Here is a 12,653-nt window from a genome sequence, read left to right on the forward strand (position 1 = left end):
TTAGTTTTAATATTGGTAATAATCAATAACTGTGGATCTAATAAATTCCTGTGAGTATGACAAATGTTAAACTACCTTTGAATTTCTCCCCTGTTGAGACAAAGTTTAAAAGTAAACAAACTGTTTATCTACCTAGTGTTATTGTGCTGTGGCCTTGGGTTCCTATTGATGCACAGTGGACGTCTGCACCATTATGTTTCTTATGTTGAAAGTACTGTCAGCTAGAAACCTTAGTCCGTATTTCTCTATACATTCTTTCAGATTATCTTTTCCCTTTATTGTCAATGGAGAATGACAAGGTAAAACAACTTACAATGCTTACTGACGTCATTGAGCCACGTTGAGCTATTGTCACAAGGTTTTATTTGCACAGGTCTTCAACCAAGATTCAATCAGAAATCCATTTTTTTCTGTTTGGAGATAAAGTTGCTTCGTAGTTGCTTTGTCATTGAAGAGTTCATTTAGATGGACGCAGACATCATTGAGATACTGTCTGGCTAGTTTGGACCTCACTAAGGTTACAGTTGAAATAAATCGTGTTGATGTTGGAAACCATTTGTAACTGTATTACAATGTAGAAAATCTAAGAGCAAGACCCTGCCTAACCTAAAATATAAAATATGGCCACATTAAATTGAGTCTTTACTTTGTAAAAGGAAGAATCCATTTTATTACAACTTGGGTCTTACTTTTGCAACTTTGGGAACACAGTACCAAAGCAGACAATAATAATCATGCAAACAGACTTTAATGAGGTTATCTAAACCTTTTTATTTGGAGGTACAACTGAAAATGTGTAATTCATCATTAGAAGTAAAACTGGGAGTTTGTTTAAAAACCTGTTTGGTTGTCAAACGGTTCAAAATACATGTTCTCAAATCCCAATAATTACCTTGTTCTCCAGCATTCACGTATTTAAAAGTTAATGGGGTTGTTCAAAGATGTTTGCTTTTCCTTTTATGCATATACAGCTTATGTACCTTTTAGCTTTCTTTGTTTCAAACCTGACGTCTGTGAAGGAACTGATTGAGATATCATTCGAGACGTTACCTGTTTACCAACATGTCTGTGAACATGTGTTTCTATCCTAGCAGCACCTGAAGGCAGCATCACGAGAAACATACAGCAGCATACTGTAGGTCAGTCGTCTGTCTGCCGGGTACGAGGGGCCACTGGAATTTAGAGAAGGCAATGCTTACAAGGCACGGAAATGGTAGCAGCCTCCGATAATGCACCGGCAGGAATGTGAGTTCAAGTTGCACGGCTCTAATGATAAGTAGTTTGCTATATATGTTCCATACCTGTTAAGTATAGAATTGGATGGCTAAAGATTCCAACGCTGAGTAAATGGAGCTTACATGGCTTTTAAAATATTTGATAGACACTCCTCTTACAGAAATATATGCATAGAGTGTTCTTGAGTAATGAGTGATGCATGTCAGTCGACACACTCCTGTGAGTAAGCAGAGACAAAAGGACACGAGGGTCCGGGTTTATTTCAGCTGTCAGGGCGTCTCAGTAGGTGTCTGTCAGAAGTTTAACTCCACAGGTTAAGACATACAGTCTGATGGATGATGGCTATCCACCTGAGGAGACACCATCCATGGAATGCTAGACACTCGGTCAAAGACAGGCTGAACATAACCCTGGAAGCCATGGTCTGAAGATTTGCTTCGAGGAACACGAAATCAACAGAGAGGGGCGGATGGATCTGAACTTGGAGGGAAAAGATGGTCAAGGTAAGTCTGAAATGGACAATTCTTTATTTAAATACAGTTTTGTTTTAGTTGGCTTGTCGTGAATGTGTATAAGGTTACATTTTCAACTACTTTTTAAAAGCCTTTTAATATTGTATTTTATATTTTCTCTATGCTAACCATTTAGCTGCTTGTGCAACTAAAACTAAAAGACATTGAACTTTTGTGGGTACACCTTCAAAATGAATCAGCTCAATTATTGAAATTCCTATTGAAAAGCCCTGCTTGAAGTACCATCACATGGTCAAATGACAAACATATGCAAGTCACTTTGATTAGAGGTTGATACCTCACTCATCTGCCTATCCAGCTATTGCATTCTGGGACATGCTGTATACCCCCACTTGACAATAGCCGGGTCATTTCAGCACCATGGACAGATTCAGCAACGTTCAGAGCAAAGCAATTGGCTGCTCTAATTTCACCTCTCTGGAGGACCTTTACAATGAAGCTTCATGGTCAGTCAGTGTTTTCCATATGGTTTTGAAAGTCATTACAAAATGTGCGTTGGACGTGCCTCAGCCACAGCAGATAACACACAGGTATCAAATCAGCAACAAAAAGTACACCCACTACTACAAGAGCTCCATTATTATTGGGAAACCAAAGTAAAGCAGTACCTCCTGGCCAGAGATGAAATAGTTGTTTTACATGTAACGCACAAAGATACCCAGCCAGACAGGGTGGTGATGATGAAGCAGAGGCCCTCCTGGTTACACTACGTCTTCTTAAAAAACAAAAATCCCCCAGCGCAGCTCCAGCTCCGAGCTGATGTGCTATAGGCAGCCGAGGTCACCGGTTCATCCGTCAGAGAGGCTCCTCGCTGATGGATGGCACTCAGAGCAACGCGCGCCCAATCCGCTGTAGCCCTAACCGCCGAGAAGGGCCTTTGCAGGAAGAGAAATAAATAAATAAACAGCAACATCAAAGGGATGTTCAAAAGAAAAACAAAGCCTGCACACGTTCGTTTGCAAACACACACACAGACACACACAAGCGCGCATTGGCTCTCTCGCACACATCCGGTGAGAGAGAAAGGGGAGGCGGAGGGAAAAAATACAAAGGACTGAAAGCATACACATAGTTTACTCTCCAATGACACTCGGCTTGAAGAAAATCTAGACAAAACAAGGCAGAGTGGCGAAAATTGGAGCGTTTGATGGTTCGATATTTGAGCTGAAAGACTTGAAAACAAAGAATCTACAAACAAACACAATGATCTTTATCCTCATGTGTTCCTGTTTGTCATTGAGGGGATAAACTGGGACACCTTCACCCACTGGTGACCCAGCTGAGGCTCTGTATGTGCAACACCCCAACACTTAATGATACACTATCACCACATTTTAGATGATAAGTTTGCTGATATTCTATATTTTTCTCGTGTAAACAAATCGCATAGAAAAACTCAAACCAACAATGACTTAACCCGATAACACATTTCCCAAAAACTATTCAAAATACACCATTAATCCACACTGTTTGCATTTATTTGATCACATTGAACATGGGCATTGCAGTTGATATGAGTCAAGTCCACATATACCGTCTTCCTACCAAACCTACTTGGTAGAGCAACAAAACGCAGTTATAAATAAGATTGACAAAATAAACAACTAGTGCCCAGTGGTTTAATCAATTATTTAGCTTTTTTTATGAAAGTGGTGAAATTCTCCCGCTTATAAGGATTGTAAGTCAGAAAGTGTTGAGGATGGACTAACATGTTGTTGGTTTTGGTCTTCTTATGGAATGTGTTGACGATTTCAGGATATATACAACATTATCCTTTAAGCAGGAAATTACAAAATGGCATGTTGTGATCTCCAGTTGGGATCAAACTGCAAACCTCGTCCATGTCAGTGCTATCCTTTACCAACTACACACAGGATCAAACAAATGTAAGAACACCTTTTGTTTGAGTGTGTTTAATAATTCACCAAAGCGTGTGACCATGAGCCTTCACATGTTTCTGGATAGAAAACTGGGATTGTAAAGGAGGACCAGCAGTTGAGACAAAAAGCTCCTCCGAAAAAGTTGAAGAACCTTGCATGAGGTAACTTGTTGCAATCATCGAAATAAAAACAAAAAAAGTTTGAGCTCGTGAACTTTGACCAGTTAGAGACCCACAGGATGCTATCAAAGACGAGGCTACGTGTAATTGCGTCTGGGTTCAGCATTCCATTGTGCAAAATTACTCTTTATTGATGCCGGTTAACAATTTGAGCTCAAAAAAGGGAAATCATATCAATTTAATGGCAGTCATCTTAGATCCAGTACTCTTTATTTGTCTCATTGATTTGATTCCTGGGAAATGCAGCTAAATGTTATTGTTTCCATGATCGTAGATATTGGCATCCAGGAACCTCTGCAGACTACCAGCGCTTTGGACGGTTAGGGAGCGTTGCTTGCACGGCCTTGAGTTAGTCAGCATGGGCTCTTCGCATGAAATATTGAGGAAGCTGGAAGGGCTGGGCTGGGGCCTCATGTAGGGGTGTGTTTGTGTGTGTGTGTGTGTGTGGTGTGTGTGTGTGTGTGTGTGTGTGTGTGTGTGTGTGTGTGTGTGTGTGTGTGTGTGTGTGTGTGTGTGTGTGGGGATTGCCTGACGGTGGAAGCTGTGGATGTTGTGTCAGCTCCCCCAAACCAAAACAAACTCCTAAGCCCCCCAGTGTACTCCTAAAATCTGAAAAGTGGATTGCAATATACCTTCCATTGAAAATATACCATTCTCTCTGTTGTTTTTCTTATCCTCTTCCCCCTCCTGCTCTCCCCTTCTCTCTGTCTTACACACTCACTCACACACAAAGACACCAACCGGGCTCTGTGAGATTTAATCTCATCCTTATTCCAGTGCCCTTAATCTTTTCGTTTCTTAACATCTCCATTTCCCCATGTAAATCAGTTCTTCTCATCTCTCTCACTATTCTTTTCCACTTTCTGCTCTTTTTCTTTCTCTCTGTTTTCCAATCAGATGGCAATATGTGTGTGTGCGTGTGTGTGTGCATATGTCAGTGTGTATATGTGTGTGTCTAGTCAGTCAGCGCGCTGAGCTACAGTGCAGACAGTTTAGTACAGTTGAAAGAGCACATCACAGTTCTGCCCTGCTCTCTCTAAGGGCTGATAATATGAGCCCTTCTTACCTGTTAGGAGCTAGTGAGCCGCTGCTCCTCCTTTAAATGAACTTCAGAGGGGAGTCAGATTGACAGGAACACAGAGAGGGCTGCCCCGTCTGACTGGCGGTCCTGTCAAGGTGAACCCAAGGTGCTCTCTCAGGCCCCGCGCTGCTTTCCACCAGGCTGCCCCTAGCTGGGTTGATTGGGCCTTAATGGTACAGTAATGACCAAAACAAGCCCACACACACATATGCACACACACTGCCTCACTGTGTCTGAGGCGGGGGCGCTATTTCAGAAGATCTCAGAAACTTAAAGGTCTAAGCCAGCTAATTTAGCAAGTTAACATCAGTTGAGCCTCCCTATTAATCTTTGTTTCAAAGTGTGTGAGGGAAATATAAGGCTGAGTGTAGTAACTGTTTGAGAAACCATTAACAGTGCATGGTCTCAACAGATTATGCATAGTAATAAAGGCGAGGGAAGCCTCTCTTTAAGCCGCAGCACCTTAATAGCCTGTATGATGACACTTTATCTATAGTTTGTGCATATAATCACTAAACTAAAGGGGGCGACCCCAGGGCGTGGGTTCAGCCGCTGACATTTGACATCTTTATAATTAACTGGGAAGGTCTAATCTCTGCCTTCAAATGACGCGTGGCCACATTCCATTTAATATGCTTATAAGCACTATGTATTATTCAAATATGCAGATGAAGCTTCGTTAGAAAACAGACTTTTTGACACAGGTTTTTCCCTCCCGTCGGGGTGGGGTACGGGGCCACTAATGGACCTGAAGGGATCGGAGAGCAACAGTCCTTCTGAAATGTTCATTCCCTGAGAAAGACGTCAAAGTTTTCTACATCTTCGTTGTCTGTTTGCTGTTATTTAAAGTGAAACTACTCAGGACAGATGGGCTGCTTTGTATTAAGAGTAAAGGCACTGTATTCAAACCTAATTCTTCCTGCTGTGAAAGCCACAGAGCACTTTTATCAAACCCTCGTTACTCTATATAAAACATTACTGGAACAGGGACTGCTTTTTTTGAAGAGTTTTAATAGTTTTGGTCGGAAATGTGTGCAGGAGTCAGCCATCTTTAGACTGAGTGAACCAGCAGAGCTTTTTATGGATGCGATCTCTAACAGGGCTGGAAGAAAGAGCCTCTTATGTTCACTTTTGGCTTGAGTTACTTTTGAGAGGCTGGTGGTCGCTGGGTCAGAGGCTTCAGTGAGCCGGTAACCACTACACGAAGCCCTCAGTCCTCTCCGGAGCTTTTCAGCAGCATTCACAACCTTATATCCTCTCCCTCTAAGAAGACTTCTCAGTAGTGTGCACCATTGTATAAACTGCTATTCATTTTTTTTTTGCTTTCTCTTTTAATCCATATTCATGAATCACTTATACATTTGAAAATCAATACCACGCTACAGTTGCACTGTGGTGAGGTCATGCGGTCCTATTATTTGGAAATCATACATGCAACTATACACGAAATAAATAAAGAATTGTACGATTACTGTAGTGAATGCGAGATCATTACAAACAGGAATATTCATTCAATCGTCTGGATCCAGCTTCTAAAACACACATGCTTCTTGTAAAAAAATGAGGGGAAAAAAAGCGTTTTTTATTCACCTAAACAATAGCAGCTGCTTTATGAATATGATCCTTAATGTGTAGTGTTTATAAAGCATCTTAAATGTAAGGAGATGATAGAATAAGAGTTTTAAAGGAACCTCCTACCCTTCTACTTTATCTTTTGTTCTTCTCCGTCCAGCATTAGTGTGCATTACCATTAGTAAAGTAAAAAAAAACTGATAGTCTGAAATGATATTAAAGACCAGGAATAATAAACAACAGTCTGCTGTATTTGCCCTCTGTTTCAGTTTCATCCCCAGATTGCCGTTTGGCCGTTTCAGGGCTGATATCGAACGGCATCAAATCACCTTTTTTTTGTTCCTTAAAGGTTGTAAACATTTGTAAATGAGTGCTTGCATGTGTTGAAGGCATATTAGGTTTTCTCCCCGGTGTCTGTGGGGGTTTATTGAGTGTGCTGTTGTTGATCCTGGGCCATGAATCCTTCCCCTGCCCTCTCCTGTGCCTGCAGCCTGCCCCCAGCCTCTCCTCCACCTCCCACTGAGCTCCCTCTGTCTCTGGCTTCATCTCCAGCTCTGTCTCTCCAGCTCACCATCGCAGCTCCCGCCTCCTGTCTCATGTCCCTTTCAACTAAATTGTGGGCTTTTTTTGTTTTGTTACATGAGCGTTCTGTTCAAGCCTTTGTTATTTGACCTTCTCTCGTTTCTAATTTTTTCATGTGGCTTATGTATTTGTTGTTTGTCTTACTTTGGCTTTGGTTTATTATTTCCTTTACAGGGGAAGTTTATTTTATTTTATTTCATGTCCTCATCAAACATATACAGTATATACATACAGTTCACTCAATTTTCCATGCCTAATTGTTCTCCTGTCAACTTCACCTGTTGAACGAGTCCCCTTGAAGACTCTCACAAGTGTTTTCCACCTTCTCTCTGCCCACATGCACACTTCACCTGTCTCCTTCATAAGATACAAATCCAAGGTAGATGAAACAATAACATGTAGCTCTCTATTGTTCTTTGTATACAAAACAGCTTTCTATATCAATTGGAGACATGCAATAGGCCTATGGCAAATTCACATGCATTTTCATATTTCACAAAGTCGTTTGTGTAGCATTTCTACACCCCCAAAATGACTTTCATGTGGAACACACAGTTTAAAGACAAAAACACAGAGTTTAGCCAACCACTGTGGTAGCTATAGGCTACCGTTCAATCACAAGCTAGCTCCGCCCTAAAGCATAAACTGCATAAATGTTTAATTTACTTTAAAGGGGACCTATCATGCAAAATGAACTTTTTGATGTCTTTTACACATAAATATGTGTCGCCGGTGTGTCGGGGAACTCACGCAGCATCAGAAAATAAAACCCTTTCTCTTTTCCTCCGTACCCAAATCCTTTAAAAACGGGGGTACAACGAGCGGATACAGATTTGCTGCCAATATGACGTCAAATCGGCGGTGGATCCACAGAAAGTTGCTATCAGAAACAATGCCTGACGTGTTTTGGACGTAATCTGGTCTTTGTTTACATTAGCAAGCTTCACTAACACTCAGAACTGTGTTTAAAAAGCAGGAAATAAAAAAAGGAACTCACCTTGTGATAAACCCACAAGAGAAAAGGCATTTGAGCTCCATACTGTTTCAGAAATAATCCTAGATGTGGTTTAGAACAGGATGGCGTTTTAACACAGCAGAATTTAACTTTATCTCCGGTAGAATTCTGATCAGGCATTAGCTCCGCCTCTTCTTTCTTTCTTTTTTCAAGCTAAGGACCCAAAAGCCTTGTTTCTCTAACAGGGCTGCAATAGAGGGGTATGAGCACTATGAGGCATGGCTACAATGGGTGATCTGTTTGGTATTTTAAGCAAAAAACTTCACAGACATGTTTTGTATAGGTATGGCCCTACAATATAATTTTCCAATATAGCATGATAGGTCCACTTTAAATAGAACAATCATTTACAAAATAAATGTCATGCTTTAAAGACTGGAAACTAGCAAATAATACCCCAAAGGCAATAGAAAATGTTTCCTATGGTAATAAATTAATTGAAAAGTTGGGACATTTTCTCATAGACTTCTATACAATCTGACTTCATTTTGAAACCAGAGAAGTCGCCCCCTGCTGGCAATTAGAATAATACACGTAATTCAAGTTTTTTCTCTTAGCCACAAGCAGCATCCCTAAGAATGATATTACAAAATGCCACACAGAAATGAAGTGCTGTAAAGTATGCGTGGGACGCACACAGCATCTTGTGCATCTGTCCACCAACAATTTCCCACCCGCAGACACATAAAGAGAAAAAACACATTCCTGTTAGCAGCCATATTGGCTGAATGATTTATTACTTTTCTCACATCCACCTGTTGTTTTTCATGGGGCCTAATTAGAAACCTGCTGTGCATGACGCAACGTCTCTAACAGAAACATGGGGGCAGTTGGGTAAAATTTGATTATCCCAAATAAACAATGTAAGAAATATTTGACTTCATCAGCCTGGTGAGGTAGCAGCACCAGATGCTGTTTTTTTGCCATCTCAAGACTGTATCAGACATGTTGTGTTTTCACTGTTTAACACCCTAAATGTAATAAGCAGGATATTTTCCTCTTCATGCCCGTTTCTCCCACTCTTCTCCCTTTTTCTCCCACTTACCATCCTCTCTTTATCGCTTCAACACATCTCTCCTTCTCTCCCTTTCTAGGCCCTGCAGATTGTCACTGTTATTTACCAAATATAGTCTGACAAAGAAGAAGTGGGATTTTTTACTGATTGAAGATCAAAGTAGCAAAGTCTCCTCCTCGAAGCCCGCCCCTTCTATTAGCCGCCCTTAAGAACAGAGGAAAACATCAATTTCTCCCACATCAATGGCGGCTTCATAATCAATTGAAAAAGACACTTGTATGGGGATGCAAATCTTATCTTTGTCTTATTAGAGCTTTTAGAAGATGCATGTCGGGATTTAATGTTATGAAATAAAAGGGGGTCGCTTTTTTTAAATCTAAAGATGCAGAGGCGTTAGTAATGGTCGAAATCAAAGCCCAGAGACTGTGGTAATTACTGGAGGAGTTTGCCTATCCTTATTAATATTGATCAAATATCACTGTGATCTGATCTCTGGGCTTATGATGAATTTGGAAGGTGGTTAACGAGCACAAAGGAGAACATGGCACTCGTTTTGCCCCGTGCGTCAACCACGAGCTAATGTCCGTTTTTTTCCATTCCATTTTGACCATAAAAGAAAGAAAGGGCAGGAAAAATGCTGTTATGTTTGAGGACTGAACCTGTTAAAATGCTTAAAGATTTTAGCCTCATAACTTCTCTAATAGCCCTTTTTCTCCGTTTTGCCTTTTGCCTTCACTTGTAACAAAGTGATGCACATTCTCCTGTTTGAGTGCTAGAGAAAAGACAGTTGTGTCAAAGGGAATTCAAGGTTGCTTTTTCATTGACCTGATGATAATGTGCTGTGCTTTAAACATCGCCCTCAATATGAAGTCCTCTAGGCAAGAGGGATGCACAAAACACTCGCTTCATCCAGCAACAATGCCGCAGATGATCACAGAATGTTAAAAGATCCTCATTTTGAAGTGTAAAAAAAGAAGTGTTGCCGGTAAGGGAACAATTACGACACAAATACATCAACATTCTAAGAAAGCTAGTTTGTGTTGATAATGCTGACAAAATAGTTCATTTTATTCATCGTACATCACAAGGGGTAACAGTAAACTCATTAGTGATTATTTCATTGAAATTCACATATCAAAATCCTCCAGCTATGAGCACATAAACAAAAGAGTAAGGGAGCTTTGGAGCCACCCAGGTGGAAAGCATTGATTGAAGCCTTCAGGAGCCTATTGGACACAAAACTTGAGGCCAATTGATTTTTCTGCATTAATTTCTCAATTAGGATCCTAAAAGAAGACCACAAGGGCTGCAGCCAAAAAAGAGTACAAAAAAAAAAGAGTAGAGGCTGAAGCTCTGGGGCCTTAATGGTACGTGTGTGTGAGCATGTATGTTTTTGCAGAGTATCTGATCTGCCTAAAACACAACTATCTGTATAATAATGAACGACTTTAGGATCAATTTTCAAGAAAAAGTAATACCTGAGAGGTAATCAATAATTGAACCAGCTGCGCCCTCACACTTCTTACACTCACATCCCTCCATCAGAGTGAAACATTCAAACAAAAGACAGTCAGACATTTGAGAGCAGCTTTTAGTGTACAGACATATTGACAGCAAAAAGAGAGGATTACTTCATTAAATATGATTTCTTTGTCCTCTTGTACCTAAAAAAACCAAAACTACTGTCAAAATGTCGTGTTTAGGGACCTTTCAATTCACTTGTCACTTGACACTCCATTACAACAGACAGTGGGGCGATTCGAGGTATGTCTAATATGTTTTGGTTTCCCTTTTTTTGTAACTTGATACTTCTACTCTGCAACATTTCAGATGAACATATCATATTTTGCCCCCAACCAAACCAGTATCTTAAATTGTTCAAATGAGCTCCATGTCCACAATATAAAACATTGTAATGCTGCTTTAATGTAAGATAATATTGTCAACATATAAATATAACACTCTTTTGCATTATCAGTGGTTTCACTTTATAAACTAAAGTATATTGATGCTGAACCTATGTTCTTAGATAAGATTTTGAATACATGACTTTAGCTAAATGCTCTCTTTCCAACAGTGTATGACTTGGATTACTCACTAATGGGAACAATGAGTCTGAGTTATACACACTTATGTATACAAAAACATACATAATATAAGTATCTAATCATCTATAGATATTTTGGAGGGATGAGATACGAAATTGCGTATTATACACGAGTTGTTGATTATCTATGACAATACAAAAATAGTACTTGACTAAGTTGAAATAAAGCTCATGCTAAATATGAACTGATGTTATATATATATGCATTTTACAGGTGTTGATGGCATGAAGTTTGACCAGTACGTGCCTGGAGACTAAGTTTGGTAAGTACGTGTTGCTAATTAACATTTCCTGCCCTCTTCTGTTTGTCTTAAATATAAAATATTTAATTAAGGCTGAATAACCTTAATCCTTTTGACGAATAACAACAACAACAACACAAATGAGATGTTAGTAAAGATGCACATGCTGTTTTCCCGTTCCCTTTGTTGGGATCTTTAGTGTCAGAAATTAAAATTAGCCTTTGCATCAACTATAACCTGATCACAACTTAACCTTGGATGATGTTTAGCTTTCTTTTAGCACGTATTGTACAAAGACTAATGTCTCATTAATGAGTTCCTCTTCCATTCTGTTCATGAAAACATAGCCAAATGAACACGACAGTGCTCTGATTTGTATTGAGAGGCAACTCATTTGTCTCAAGGTCACGTCTTCATTGTGTGGCTCATTAGTAAGTGTGTGGAGAGCGTAAAAGATGCAATTGTTTCTCTGTACTAAAGTGTTTCCAATAGTTTATAGCATTGAAAGAAAAACAGCCGCTGCTTTATAACTCCGCAAATGAGCCGCAGTGACATGTTGAAAAGAGAAAAAGGTCACTTTATGTTTGCTATCATTTCCAAAGTTCCCCTGGTGCTTTTATTTGATTTTTCTATAAAGATGATGAAATAATGCGTGTAGAACATTTGCAACCAAAATGTGTCCTTCATTAAATTAAAGTGTGTTGTACATCTTGGAAAATAGCCCTGTACCCAGTTAATATGCACCGGAATTTGCTTCTATAAGTAACACCAGCACAGTGTATTGTCTCTTTTATCAATATGCTATGATTGACCAGTCGCAGTGAACATAATTAGGCTTTAGTAAAGCTTCAAATTGATGCAGATGCCAAATCAGACACAAAATATAGCCAACAAATACGCATAAAACTTTGCTTAAAACTCACACACAATCTCACAAAGAGAAACTGCCTCCATCGTGCACATAATGACCTTTTATTCAGGGTCTCCAAAGGTCAACTTGCCCTCACTGTGATTATAATTATGCCCCCCATTGTCAGGAACACGAAGAAGACACTGTTCCTCTTTTTACTTCTCTCACAATAAGGCCTCCTGCTTCCTGTTTGAGAAAGTACCTTCTAAGAGATGCTCCCAGTCTTTTAACCAACAGTCAAAAAAAGGGCTTCTCCTCATTAAGAGCCCAGAGATGTGGAGGGTCCTGCATACAAGACCAC

The sequence above is a fragment of the Notothenia coriiceps genome, unplaced genomic scaffold, assembly GCF_000735185.1.
Source record: "Notothenia coriiceps isolate Sejong01 unplaced genomic scaffold, NC01 NC01_scaffold00006104, whole genome shotgun sequence".
In the NCBI taxonomy this organism is placed as follows: Eukaryota; Metazoa; Chordata; class Actinopteri; order Perciformes; family Nototheniidae; genus Notothenia; species Notothenia coriiceps.